General features: G+C 41.3%; 1 protein-coding gene across 3 annotated transcripts in view; it reads right to left on the bottom strand.

The window, feature by feature from the left end:
- Positions 1 to 12,504, bottom strand: part of OSBPL8 (oxysterol binding protein like 8) — an 83,490-nt gene extending 70,986 nt beyond the window's left edge. For 2 of the 3 annotated variants that reach the window (XM_005519377.3, XM_088055038.1), the window contains exon 1: positions 12,366 to 12,504. The gene's annotated coding sequence lies outside the window, so the exon portion shown is untranslated. Of the gene's footprint in view, positions 1 to 8,318; positions 8,372 to 12,365 lie in introns of those variants that run through there. The other variant, XM_014248972.2, reaches the window with a different exon arrangement.
- Positions 12,505 to 13,588: the final 1,084 nt, after the last annotated feature.

The following is a 13,588-nucleotide window of genomic DNA, read 5'->3' as shown; positions in this document are numbered from 1 at the left end:
AATCAAACATCATCTCTATGAAGACACTAAACTACATTCAGAAAAATATTCTGAGCCAGGAGCTTGCTTTCACAACATTTCCCTCAAGACCTTAAAGCCAAATGAATCACAACAGATGCTACTCATTTGGCAAGAAAGACAACCCAAGCTTCTTAAAATCTGCATTTGTAAGACAGAAGTATCTGCTAAGCAAGCAGTTTATGTTTTAATCACTTAAAAGAAACTAACAGTCAAAAAACCCGAACCAAACCACACCACAAAAAAAGAAAAAAAATCACCAAACTGTTTAAATGAAATTGTTAGATAACACTGGAAATTCATGCTTTTTTTTTTTTTTTTAAGCCCACAGAAATGTCTACAAAATGCCAAACTGAATCACAAATTTACATGTGATACTGCAGATATGTTTCAGCCATCACTTTTGAACACCATACAGTGAAATTGACATCAGGTCTCTCTCACTCTAATTTCCCTTTCCTGGGCTGCCAGCACAAATGCTTTTTTACACAGCAAATTCACAAAAGGTCAACTGCCAGACAATATTTCACATATGAAGTCAAAAGGAAAAACAAATTAAAACTCATTATTTCTTAAGAACAATACACAATGAAGTTACCCTTAATACTGTTTTCTTAAAATGCAACAAACCTTAACTACCTGAAGTTTAAAATTAAACCCAAAACCCAGAAGAGCCAGCAGTTTGAGAAGCTTGAGCCTCCTGTTGCTACACGGCAATAGCAAGTATCTACATTGTTACAGAAAAATTACTGGTTTGTTCTTCCAAAAGCAGACTACGCCATCTAATTTTTCTGCTGGATCTTCATCAGCCTGATGCATAACATACTGTTGCATAATGAAGACAGGAAGATAGGGTTTTTAACCATGTTCTCAGCATGAGAAATGTCATGCTGGTAAGTATTTCAGATACATAATGAATTCTTGTACCTGTAATAAGAGGAAGAAGGAGTCCACAAATTATTATCCAGAATAATTAAGGAACAGAGTTCAGAAATAAATCCATGTAAGGGAACAAAGAAGGAAAATGCAGGAAGACAGGCAAAGCTACAGCTGCAATATATTTGTATGAGCATCCTACTGGTAAATATTTAACCTATATAGGATGTCAAGATAAATAATCTCTTTTTTGAATGAAAGACTACAGGTGACACTTTGAAGCACTCACAGAATATAGCAACTGAAACAGTACAGCTCAATGTTGACTTTTGCCTTATCATGTTCATGCCTCAGTTCCATCTATACTGCTAATATGGCCACTAATAAGATGGAGATTATTTCAGTATATTTACATTAAGAGATAACACAAGTAGGTTATATTTACAAAAACATCTCAGAGGAAAGTGACTTAAGCAAAAAAAAGTTTTCTTCATTTCATAAAGAAGGATGAAATACAATTTGATAATTGATAAAACAAATAGTAAAAACATGTGTATTGAAGTCCTTTTCTGGTCAATTAGTAGCAAAAAATAAATATTTATACTCAATAAATGGTACAACATGCAGCCATCAATTTGTTATGCTTGAAAAATAACCACCACCTACCAGATATTTAATCTTCTTTTTGACATAAATCCAGCTCTGTTTAGGAAGAAGGTAAAAATCAACAGTAAGATATACACGGAAACCTTTTAAGTCTACTTAAGACAGATACTGTTTATAAGCCAAAAACAAGGGGAAAAGTCCAAAAGCTTGTTTTAATTCATCAAGGATGTGTCTCTGAACACCAAAATAGCACAACTTGTAACACGTGATCTGACAGTGACCAGAGCAGAGGTCTTCCAGAAATTCAAAAATAAAGCAAAGCAAAACCACCAAAAACCAAGCTCTCTCAGACCACAGGCCTCGTTTCCTTCCACCAGTTCTTGGCTTACTTAAGAAGAAAGTATGTTTCCCTGCTCCAAGCTGACAGCCAAACAGAGCTGATGACATTGAAAAAAACCTGATTATTAAACTTCAAAGAAAAATATTCTTGTTAGTGCATGGAGTGGAATATTGAGTGGTGTTCTTTGAAGCACTGACAGTAAGTGGGTATAGTTAATATTTAATTAAAGTAGCTGACATGGTACAGATCCATCTGTACACTGTCAGGTTTATTTTTTGCCACTTTCTCCTTCACTTTATAGGGCAGCTCATTGCTCTCTGCTCTGCTTTCTACCTTGATTAGAATGTATAAGCTTTCTGCTCAGTGCTCCTTTGCCTCAGCAGACTTTTTTTTTAGTCAAAGCAGAACTTCTCTCATGAAGGAAGAACATTTACTCTTGCTGATGATTTCAGAATTGTGCCTTAAAAATTCTGCTTACGCCCAGTAATTTTGTGTGTTATTTAAATAGATGGAATTGTCATTTCTGTAGAGGAAATTCTTTCTGCTTGCCAATATCAGAGACCTCAAGTCTTTGCTTTCCTCTGATGACTTTCTAGCCCAGGTATTTTAATGTAGCTGTTTGCATTAAGGTTCAACCTGACCATTTTCAAGGCAGCACAGGTTTGTAGCAGTTAACTACAGCCCTGCTTGCAAGCTAGAATGAAGACACTGTTTTTAAAAACAGCAAGCAGTAGATCTTCATAGGTAGCTTAGTGTGGGGGCCTCAATTTGGTGTACAAAACAAGATCTGAATGTTAGCTTGTTGGCTTCTCTGCGCAATCAAAGAGTACTTTTTAATTACTGATGAGAAATCACAGAATTGTGATTTCAGCAGAGGAAATATGTACTGTAACATTCCAGCCTCCAAGAGATCATAACAGACAGCTCAGCAAGACCCTTAGTGTAAGAATTGTAACTTGTCACGTATTGCGCAAATCCATTTTTTTTTGTAAACACACTAATTGAAGCAGAGATACCTTCAAAGTCTGCAGTTTACATCACACAGATAAGCAAAGTTGCCTTACTTACCCATACTAACAACAACTTTTTTTTCTACAGGGGTCTGCAAGTAAAATATAAGACTGCAAGTCACAGCTACCCCAATTGCTGTGCTAGGCTGAAGACATAGCTGGGGGCCCTGCATTGAGAATTGCCAGCTCACAGGTTACAGGAGGTTATCTCCTTCTAATGTATTGCTAGAAAACTCTTTCCTATGCAAATATATACATGCACACATGCAAATTACATTCTACAGGTTCAGCAAGTCCTTGCAGCAAAGCAGATGCTACACTGGCCCCGTATCCAGACAGCACACACCACTAAGTAACACTGGCAAAAATATCACTTCAGGAAAAGACAAAAATAAACCCTCCTCCAGCTAGTAGTCCTCCACAGTGTCTGATCTTTCTGGAGAGAATATAAGGGTGTCATCTTGCCCTCTTCTAAAACTATGATCTCCTGAAAAACAGCTAAAGCCACAGTTAGTCAGATGGCACCTACAGCTACAAGAAATCAGACAGAAAATTCCCTTCAGCAATGGTGATTTTTGTAGGAGACCTAGGCAGAAGACAGATGGTAAGTATCCAGTGAAATTGGAACAGGTAATGTGGCTGGAACTGCAGATGAAGTGGACACAGTCCATATCTCATAAGAAAAAGCAGCAATCCCAGATGTCCTTTCCTTAAAAGCTAACAGAAGGAGGCCCTCACCATCCTACTTATACAGAAAAAAATGGACAGGAGAGAAGTAGAAAGGCCACCTCAACAGTGGCAGAGCAGATGCTATTCCGTTAGCAAAGCGATGCAAGTGGCTTCATTCACAGAAGATACTCCTCCATTAGTAATGTGCACATAACATCCACTTCAAGCATGCTAGACATCAGCTACTAAAGCATGGCCAGATGTTCAATCACACTAAATTAAACCTATCTGCTACTTCAGGTAAGAACTGAACAGTATTCCTCAATCCTCCTCCTTTCCCTCTCCAGAATATTACCACACCTTTCATAACATTGCCTGAATTGGAAAAGTTATTATCAGGGACAAAAATCAGAAGCCAATAAATCATTGTAAGGTTCCCACATAAGAAATGGAAAGAGGAGAGCAGCAGATTTCTTATTCAGAGAATCACTCATGATCAGCTGTCTAGAGAGCTGGAAAATATGCAAGTCTAAAACCCATACTGATATGGAAATTTCTCCTTGTATACCTTGTCCTTTGGCTCCCCAACAGAAAACCTAAATGACTTCTGCTGCAGAGACCTCCCTTTTTGCCTCCCAAAGTGGAAAGAGGGCATTGAGAATAATGAGCATTAAGAGAAGAGAGCATGTCCGCAATATCTTCTGCTGCAGCATAATCACTCAACTGTTACAGTCATACTAGCAATATTTAACATGTTTTCCAAAATTATATTGTCTGGCATACTATACCCAGAATAAATGTGTGGTGGTTGTGTAGTACATGTAATAAATCCACTGAGATGAGTCAAAGCCAAATTTTCCCTCCATTTGACCCAGGTTTACAGTGCAAACTATTAACCAAGTTTAGGTGGTGTACGATATCTCCATGTGGCAATATTGTCCAGAAGGAGAACAAGCTATTAGAAACAGTGAACTGACACTAAGCTGATGCCAATTTGTAGCTCAAGTCTACAGAACTTGTCCTTTGCAGTTTTCCGTCCCAATCACAGTAGCTGTTACTTGACATCTTCAAGTAATTTTTAAGATTTTTTTTTTAACTCTGTATCTAGACAAACTGTTTCCTCTAGGCTTGGATTAAACACATTCATAACTACTCAGACACTCCTTGCTAAAAAAAGCAATAGCTCCTTAGAATGCTGCTTAGTAGCAATAGAAGTGTCCCTTCCAAGCCTTGTCATTTTCATCTTGTTAATGTTTCAACTCAGAACCACTCCTCTATTTCTAGAACTGGTATACTAGAACATAGTTAACACTTCCCTTATGTACCAGCCTGATCTCTCTGGCTCCATTATTCCATATCTATGCATGGACTATGTATTAATAGAATCATCATGTTTCAAGTACTTAAAATATATATCCTTTTTTTTTAAAGTTATTCAGTCTTTATTAAAAAAATCCAGTCATCCTGAGTGTCCAATAGTCCCTCAAAAAGTACAGTACAGCAGCTTCCAAGATGTGGAAAAATGACAACACTAGCATTAGTCACATTAGAGTATTCAACTTCTACCAAAAAATTACATTATTAAATTAAATTACATCCACCGACTTGGGGAAAAAGAGCACTTGGTTGACTTCACAGGTACTCTTCACCTGGAAATGACCAAGGCCTGAGACAAAGCAGTTCCAGGGCTTCACACCATCTCCACCCAGCACCACTCCTACAGTTTACATCTAATTTATCTCCCAGTTGTAACTCTATGGAGCCAGTGCTCAGTACAGCACACAAACACAATCTCATGTCCAGCAGCCATGGTGTAGGTGGCAAGGAGTTGGCACAACTGACATGTTCCTACACAGGAAACACGAAGATTATCTGTGCCAGTCTACAAAGCAGGAGATGCACCAATGGTAAACTGCCTAAGAACAAATAAATGCCTCCATCAAGAAGATGAGCTGCACCTGTGAGGTGGGGATGAGGGAGAAGAAAATGCTAAGTGGTTGGTTCACTCTTAAAAGTCAGGTCCAAGTAAGACAGACTGCATTATATGCATAATACATCTGTTTAGGCCAAAACATTTTCCTTGCATTATGTAATCAATTGCAGTACTCCAAATGGAGATCTAAACTGGCTCAGTTCCGTTCAGAGACACAAATTTGTTCTTATGATTGCTTTCCACTGGAAAAAGTACTGAAAGAAATATCACAAGAGCTCTGATTACATCAAAAGCCTTATAACAGAACTCTTATTGGACAAAGGTAAAGGCATGCAAGGAAAGAGACTGGTAACCTACAGCCGTGTTAAATATTTGTTTTTGTATTTGTTATCTATTTACAATTTCAGACAAACTCTAGTATGTTGCAGTCCCTCTCAGACTTGTTCTCCAGTGAGGAACAATAAGAAACACACTCTCCTGGTACAGTATGGTGCTGCTGCGAGTCCCACAGTTGACAAATAATGAACTGCAGTTTATACTGCTTTAGTGCCTAAACAATATCCAAGCTATCCCTTCTGTGCTAAAGAACAATCTTTGACTAACGCAGCATAAAGGTTCACAAGTTGCACTAAAACCTCCACTGCAAATAACCTGGCTGCTCTTGTCCTGGCAACAGCAGCACCCCACCACACAAAGAACAAACCTCCTGTGCTCCTCCTCTCCACCTCCCATCCCCACACACATCTCAGGTCTCTCAGGCAGCCACCTCCGAGATGAGACTGGAAGGAACAGCTTGCACTGGCAAACCTGGGATTTATTCTGAAAGCTTCATATCACTGTGAACAGTATTTTTCCCTGACTCTAGCCATACACTCTGCAGTATTTTCCTGCCCTGCAGAAACAAACCACAATATGGCCTGCTTAAAAAAAAAAAAAAAGTGACCCATAAGCAGCTATTTACACTGGCATTAAATATGCAAGAATAAAGAAAAAATATGTCAATTAGTACTGAAAAGAGCTTATATCCGTCACCATGTATCCTCATACCAAGTGAGCTTTTCTACTACACTGCAATCAGACCAGGGAAAACTAATGTTTCAGGTTTCTCAACTCAGTGCCACTTAAGGAGTATCTATTCACAGATTTACAGCATTAATACACTAATTTTTAAAACCTGCAAAGATTGCAGGATCATAAAATATATTAATTAAAAAAATAGGTCAATGCAATATTGAAGCAAATGTTGCTCATATTTTACCTAAAGAAAGTATTGACTCTGCCCATAAAGGACACTTTTTACTACGGATCTTAGCAGTAATTAGAAAAAAAGAGAGTCATATTGTTGATAAAAGATTTGTGAAAGTAAATTATAGATTTAATTGGTGTCAAGTTCATGAATTATAAGATTCCTGGCTTTATTCTAAAGGTGAAATGTGACATATTAAGATTCATTAAACACTTGGCCAAGTACATAGCAAGTTCATTTGCTTGAAATTTCATGGGGTTTTTTTTAAGTATCACTGGATTGTTTTAAGTGATAAATTGCTTTCCTTAACTCTCCAAATCATCTGTAAGAAATACAACATATAAAGAACATTTTGGGGGGAAAAACATGCCAATCACTGGGACGTGGCCTTCTTAGGTAGTTAGAAAAAGACTTACTGTACATGAGACGAAGCCAGGTTTGGAATGATGCTTCTGCTACTTGAAGAGTCACATAAACCATTTGTGGGTGTTATTCGTTACTTGTGAATGAAGTAGAATGAGAGGTGAAAAGTATTCTTTAATTTATTAAGCTTTGGGAATGCTTAGGACTAGCTAAATAATACCCAAACCACAGTCAAGTACTCAACTCAGTTTACTAGAACACCTGCTCACTATCAGCTTTAAACGTGTGAATTCTAAAAAACCCACCTATTTTCTCAGGTGTAATTCCTTAAATAGCTGAAACTGTCAACCAAAAAAAGTCTCCCTACAGCACACATGCTTCCCTAAGCTGAGCAAGAGCACTCCACTAAAAAAATTTTTTTCACATCCTTAAATGACCAGTATTATACCTGCACTTCCAAGTCCAAGCCTATTCAAAAGAAACTCACCAGTCTTTTGAAATAACCTTCAAAATACCACGGCTTCCATTTCCAGGCAAGAAAAAAAGAACTCTGGAAGGAAACATGCTGCTTTTCCCTTATCTCAACTGAATAGTCATATGAACAGCTTCTGCAGGACACAAACACTGGGTGACAGGATTAATGCACTGGAAAACAGCTGAACATACAGACAGCATATGAACTAGCTCAAGCTTAGATGCAATGAGGACACTTTCAAATGGATGAATGAATGGTTACATGAAAAAATAAAAAAAAAAAAGGAAGATCAGATACACATTCCCATACTGTGTCAGTCACCATAACCTTAAGAACTTCTAGAGACAGATGTAGCACTTTTAGTGTATGAATGACAAGTGCTGTACCCTGTGCTGAGGGAACAAGCTGAGAAAAAACCTCACATCCACAATTAAGAGTGTGAAGAAAATGAGGTTTATTTATTCCTCTCCTAGCACCAGAAGTCCAAGCTATTTCCTCAAAGTGAAAATCTGACTTCCCAAATGCCTCCTACCATCTGTCAAGCAGTTTTAGCTGTTCTCAGGAAGCTTCTTATGCTACTATACACATTACATCTGCAACAGATTTCCTTCTTGTAGAGTACAGATGGGATTAAACACTGTTTTATAACAAATATAGCAAAATACTGCTCCAGATTTCCACTGTGTACAATCTAGAACCAGTTACTCTGAATAAAACACTTTTAACATATCTGCTACTAATCAGTGGCCTATTATGAGCACTGTTTCCCAAACTTCACTTACTGAATTTATAGAATTCAACACTCCATATAGGGCTTCCTTTTAAAATCCAATGTCAGTCCTCACAACGTCAAGCTCCACCATGGTCTGAAATTACCAAAATGAGACAAATTACCAGAAGAAGCATGCAATTTGCTGTTCCCACAAGCTGGACAAGCATATGTTAAAGAAAAAGCTATGCAGAGCTGCTTCTACTGTATCTAAAATGATGGTGTTTCTTAGGCAGAGAAGCTACCTCCCTGATCAGAAGCTAATTTATAAAAATATCCCCAAACCAATGCAGATTCTTTAAGTCCAGGGTCCTAATCAGTCCACAAGGCAGCAATAATATGTCTCCTTCTACTAGTCATCAATACCATGAAGTATTTTTCAAAGTCAATAACTCATTTTTTCTAATTTCTGGTTACTAGATCTTCTAACACCTAGAAAACTTGTGCAAGTCACACTTATCTCAGTATTTGTTCACACATTCTCAAGAGAAGCAAGAGCCTTACAAAGCCCTTCACAGTGCTCTGTCTTTAAACTCAGAGCATGACTCTCCACTTTGTATTCGTGGGAGAGGTGTAGGCAGCAGAGGGAAGGAAGGCAACTATTTACCAGCTGAAGCTAAACACAGACGTTATCAACTTTACCCAAAAGACAACAGAACACCAAAAGAAATCACTCCAGCAAAATTCGGAGACAGTCCTCTAAAATGAATCAAAGGCTTTGGGAAAAACATTTTTTTTTGTTGCTGTTGGGTTTTTTGTTGGGCTGAGGTTTTTGAAACAAAAACAAATGACCAAGACTGTGGCCATCATTTCTTCTGTCAAAAAAAAATTATTTCTGAACTATATTACTATATAGAACTATATTACCATATTAGAACCACCTGTTCTAATAGAAGATAATTGTAACTGCTGTCTAACAAAACAGAAAAGATTAACTAATTCAACATCATTATCACATCAGAATACTGAGAGGGGGAAAAAAAAAAGAATACAGTAAGGGCAGCTCACTCAGGAAATCATCTATAGAATCATTTCACACTTAGAAGTAGTATTTTTAACTTCCTCATCAATTCACCAAATTAGCCTAGGCAACAAACCATGCTGCTTCACTCTTCCTGTGAAAACTGACTATACAAACACCTCCCTCAAAAAGCTTTCTGCTACTGCTCCTCTGCTTCCCAACTGTACATCTGCCATAGAAGCAAGATCTTCATTAACAGCACAATTTGTTACAAAACACAGTTTACCTGACCAAGATGTTCACATTACAGACTGGAGAATAGGATCATCAACTTTTGTGTAGTACTTCAATTACACTACACAGACTGGAGAAAAACCCACACTGGTAGGGAGTAAGACTATGCTGTTTTCTACAGCTATCACTATTTCTTCACTGAAGGTCTTTTTCTGTTTTCCTTTACAATTCTCCATTTTGTTGAATAATAAAAGATATTCTTCTGTGTTTAATCATAAATTTTAGTCATGTAGCGCTTGATGCATGCTCATTAAAAAGAAACTAACAGAACTAAAACAAACAACATTGCTTAGCCCATTGGGAAGTTTTAAGTATACAATACAACATTATGTAAATTCTCAACAAATTTATTTTCTGTTCTGAAACGGAAGACCAGGAAACTAAGAGATAAGTTATCTGACAGACAGCCTAAAGCAAGAGGAATTTCACAGCATAGGAAAGGAGAAAAGGCCCTTAGAAAACTCTCCTGCATGCTTCAGGAAACAGAATTTGTGGGAAATGCAGTGGGGAAGCAGGTTGTAAAACAGTAATCAGTGAAGAAGATGAAAGCCTAATAACTGACTCGACACAGTTCATTAAAACTTGGCTGAGTGTTCTATGCAAAGATTTACTGGACAGAGAGGAGGCTGGAACACTTCTTCACAGAATACAAAGTTTGCATAGTTTCTTTACTAGGTAGTTGCACAACCATTTATTTGAAAGTGTAACAGCAGACCAGACAAAAGAAAATGGGTAAGTGCTCCATTGCCTAAGACCCTTCTCAATCCCACTTCAACAGAATTTAAGATGAGGCAATCTAAAAATGAACCATCTTCAATAAACTTCCCTTCCACCAAAACTATTTTCCTTTCATTTCTGCATTTTACTTCTCTTTGGGGCAAAACGTGAGATAATATAGCATGCACTATAAAAAGAACAGGAGCACAGAAGTCTGACTTTCTGTCCCAGTTCAGTCCCTCATAAAAAGTGTACAAATCCAACCTTGTTTCCTGCAACATCAGAAAATCCCTCATGTTGTAAAAGTTGACAAACATCCACAACCATTTATAGAACAGATTTTGAGGCACTCTGGGGGTTTACATGTGCAGCAGAGATACAAGCTGGATAGCCCTTTACTAAAAAAGTCTAAAAACTACTAAAATTTTCTTAACTAATTTGAAAAAGCAGCATGTTTAAAAGAAGCTCTTTCCCTGACCCATGATTAAAGCAGAAAAAGGATTATTTATTGCTAGGTCTAACCTACATCAGCCTCGAAAAATTTGGTTTACTTACAACATGATTTATAGGGTCTTTTCCAAGCTAAACGATTCTATGATTTTTCACAGCTCTACAATAAAATAAAAGAAAAATAAAGAGGAGCCAAAGGGTCCACAGCTGACCGCAATCACACATCTGCTTTTTTCCCCAACTAGTTTCAATTCTATTCAATTCAATTCAATGACACATCAAATCAGCATCTGGAAAGGAGGGCTCTACGGCCAGGTTTTGGGAAGTTGTATAACCACAAAACAAATTACTTCAAAGCTCAGGAGTTTTGACTAAAAACTAATTTGGCTAAAACCACAAATTACCTCCGAAGTTTGCAGGGAATTCTAAAACAAAATAGCACAGAAAATTTCACCAGTCCCTTCTACAGTTACTTGATAGCAAACAACGCAATCATGTTCTTCTCTTATTTCCTGTATCATTTCAAACCAGAACTGTAACAACTCTAAACTCTCGCTTGGCAAACAATAGACCTGACAAAGACGACAGGGAAGCACCGCTCTCTACACAGTTCTGTTGCTGCCCATCATGTTCACTGTGGACTAACAACTCACTGCTTCAAAACGGAGTTGATAATTAACAGGCATTAGCAAGGTCCCGACTGCATTAACACTTAACAGATCAAGCAGATTTATATCTCCTACGATTAAGTGAAATTATTGTAGCTATGAAAGTTGCCAGATGACTGTTTTTAAAAGGTGTCCTGATCTCAGCCCCAAGAACTCTGTTTTGTTTGGACAGTGGCAGCACGAAACACGTTAGAAACATCTTCAGTGACACTCCGAATTGACGGCTTTCCTCCTTTCAGGAGAAGAATTCCACAGCGCACTGCTCTAACACACAATTTGCGAAGACTGTTATTTCAAGAAACCGTGTGAGCCTCATCTGAACGATCATCGAGCTCGTTGAGCAAAACCCCCTCGGAGCCCAGGCTCTTTGGGACGCGTGCCATTTGCAAGGCCTGCTAACAGAGGTGCAGGAGCGCGGCAGGCAGCGCCACGAGACTGGGGGCAGTAACTGGGTTTCGCTGCCCAGGGCAGGGCTGCAGCGCAAGATCATTTCCGAGTGCGAGGGCAAGGAGGTTACGGGCACTCACGGGCGCTACATTTTAACTGCATTGAACGCGACCGCTTCCAACGGCGCCGTGCGGGCCCGAGCAGGGCGCCCGGCACCGGCCACAGCCGGCCCGCGCCTGCGGAGCCCCGGCCGCGGTGCCCGGCTCCGTGGGGCCGTGCTGACGGCCCGACACCGCACCGAGCCGCCGCAGCTCGCCCGGCACAGCCCAGCCCAGCCCGCGGCACCCGGCCCGGCCGGCTCCGAGCCCTCCCGGCGCGCAGCAACACCCACCGGGCCCGGCGCTACCGGAGGGCCGGGGGGGGATCGCAGCAACCCCTCCCGCCCCGCCGCCCGGGGGGGGCGGCACGCAGGGACCGGCGAGGGGACGGCGGGGGCCCGGCCGGCACCGTGGGACACGCCCCGCGCCTCCCGTCCGCAGCCGCGGTCGCGGCGGCGCCGCCCCGGAGCCGCCGCTGCCCTCACCTCTGCCCGCAGCGGGTCCGGCGGGGGGCGGCCGGGGCCCCTCCCCTGCCGGCGCGGGCTGCGCTGGTCAGCTGCGCTGGCCAGCTCCCGCCGCTCCGCTCCCGCTGCTGCCGCCGCGGCCCCGCCCGGTCGCCGCCTGATCCGCTCAGCCGCCGCGGCGGGAGGCGCGCGCGCAGGCGCGGGCGGGGGCGGGGCCCGGGAGCCGCCGGGGGAAATCCCCGCAGTTCAGCGCCGCTGTTCGTCCCCGCTGTCCCCGGCGGCACCGGGCACGGCCCTGTCCTGCCGAGTGCCGGTAAAAGTGCGGGCAGAGGGGGCGCGGCGCCGCGGGTACGCCACCCGGCGTGCGGCTACGGGGGAGCTTAGGTAGCGCCAAAGTAGTAACGGCGCAAATAAAATGCGGTCTGAAGCATGCCCGAAAAACTGCAAGACGTGGTCTCCGATGAACATCACAACGGGAACCCAGCACTGCTTTTTTTTCCCTTTTTTTTTTATCGCCTCAAAATGTGACTTCTCAGAATCACAGAATCAATTATGTGGGGGAAGACCTCTGGGATCATCGAATCCAACCTGTGACTCGACATCAAGATGTCAATTAGACCATGGCGCTAAGTGCCGCGTCCAGTCTTAACACCTCCGGGAACGGACGGTGGCTCCACCACCTCCCTGGCCAGCCCACTCCCATGTCTCATCACCCTTTCCACGAAAAAATCTTTCCTAATGTCCAACTTAAACCTTTCCTGCTGCAGCTTGAGGCTGTGTCCTTTTGCTTTGTTGCTGGCTACCTGGGAGCAGAGACTGACCCTCACCTGGCTACACGCTCCTTTCGGGGAGCTGGAGAAAGCAACGTTACCCCTGAGCCCCCTCCTAGCACTTTTAAACACATCCTCGGTAATAAGAACCACCGCGAGCAACTTACGTATATTACTGCATTTCAAGTAACATCAGCATGTCCCTCACCTCGTTATCACCTGCCAGCTGACAGCGCTGAAAACATTGCAAAATGCAGAGCATCTTCACTTATTTCAAGGGAAAGTACTGTCTGTACATTCAGAAGATATCTGGCACCTTCAGCACTGACCCCCAACGCAGAAAAGTTGACGCGGGATTAATGTTTCCAGCTCCAAAAATAAGTCTTTTTGCTCCATTCAATTTTCATAAAATCATCTGCTATATCTCAATTATGTAGCAGTGTGACTAGGAGTCCATTATCTTGGGCTAATGTT

This window comes from Pseudopodoces humilis, chromosome 5 (genome assembly GCF_049639895.1).
Source record: "Pseudopodoces humilis isolate 2021_Gansu_Grassland_sample_001 chromosome 5, ASM4963989v1, whole genome shotgun sequence".
NCBI classification, from domain to species: Eukaryota; Metazoa; Chordata; class Aves; order Passeriformes; family Paridae; genus Pseudopodoces; species Pseudopodoces humilis.
Note: the sequence above shows the minus strand (reverse complement) of the source record. Positions and strands in the feature narration are given on the sequence as shown.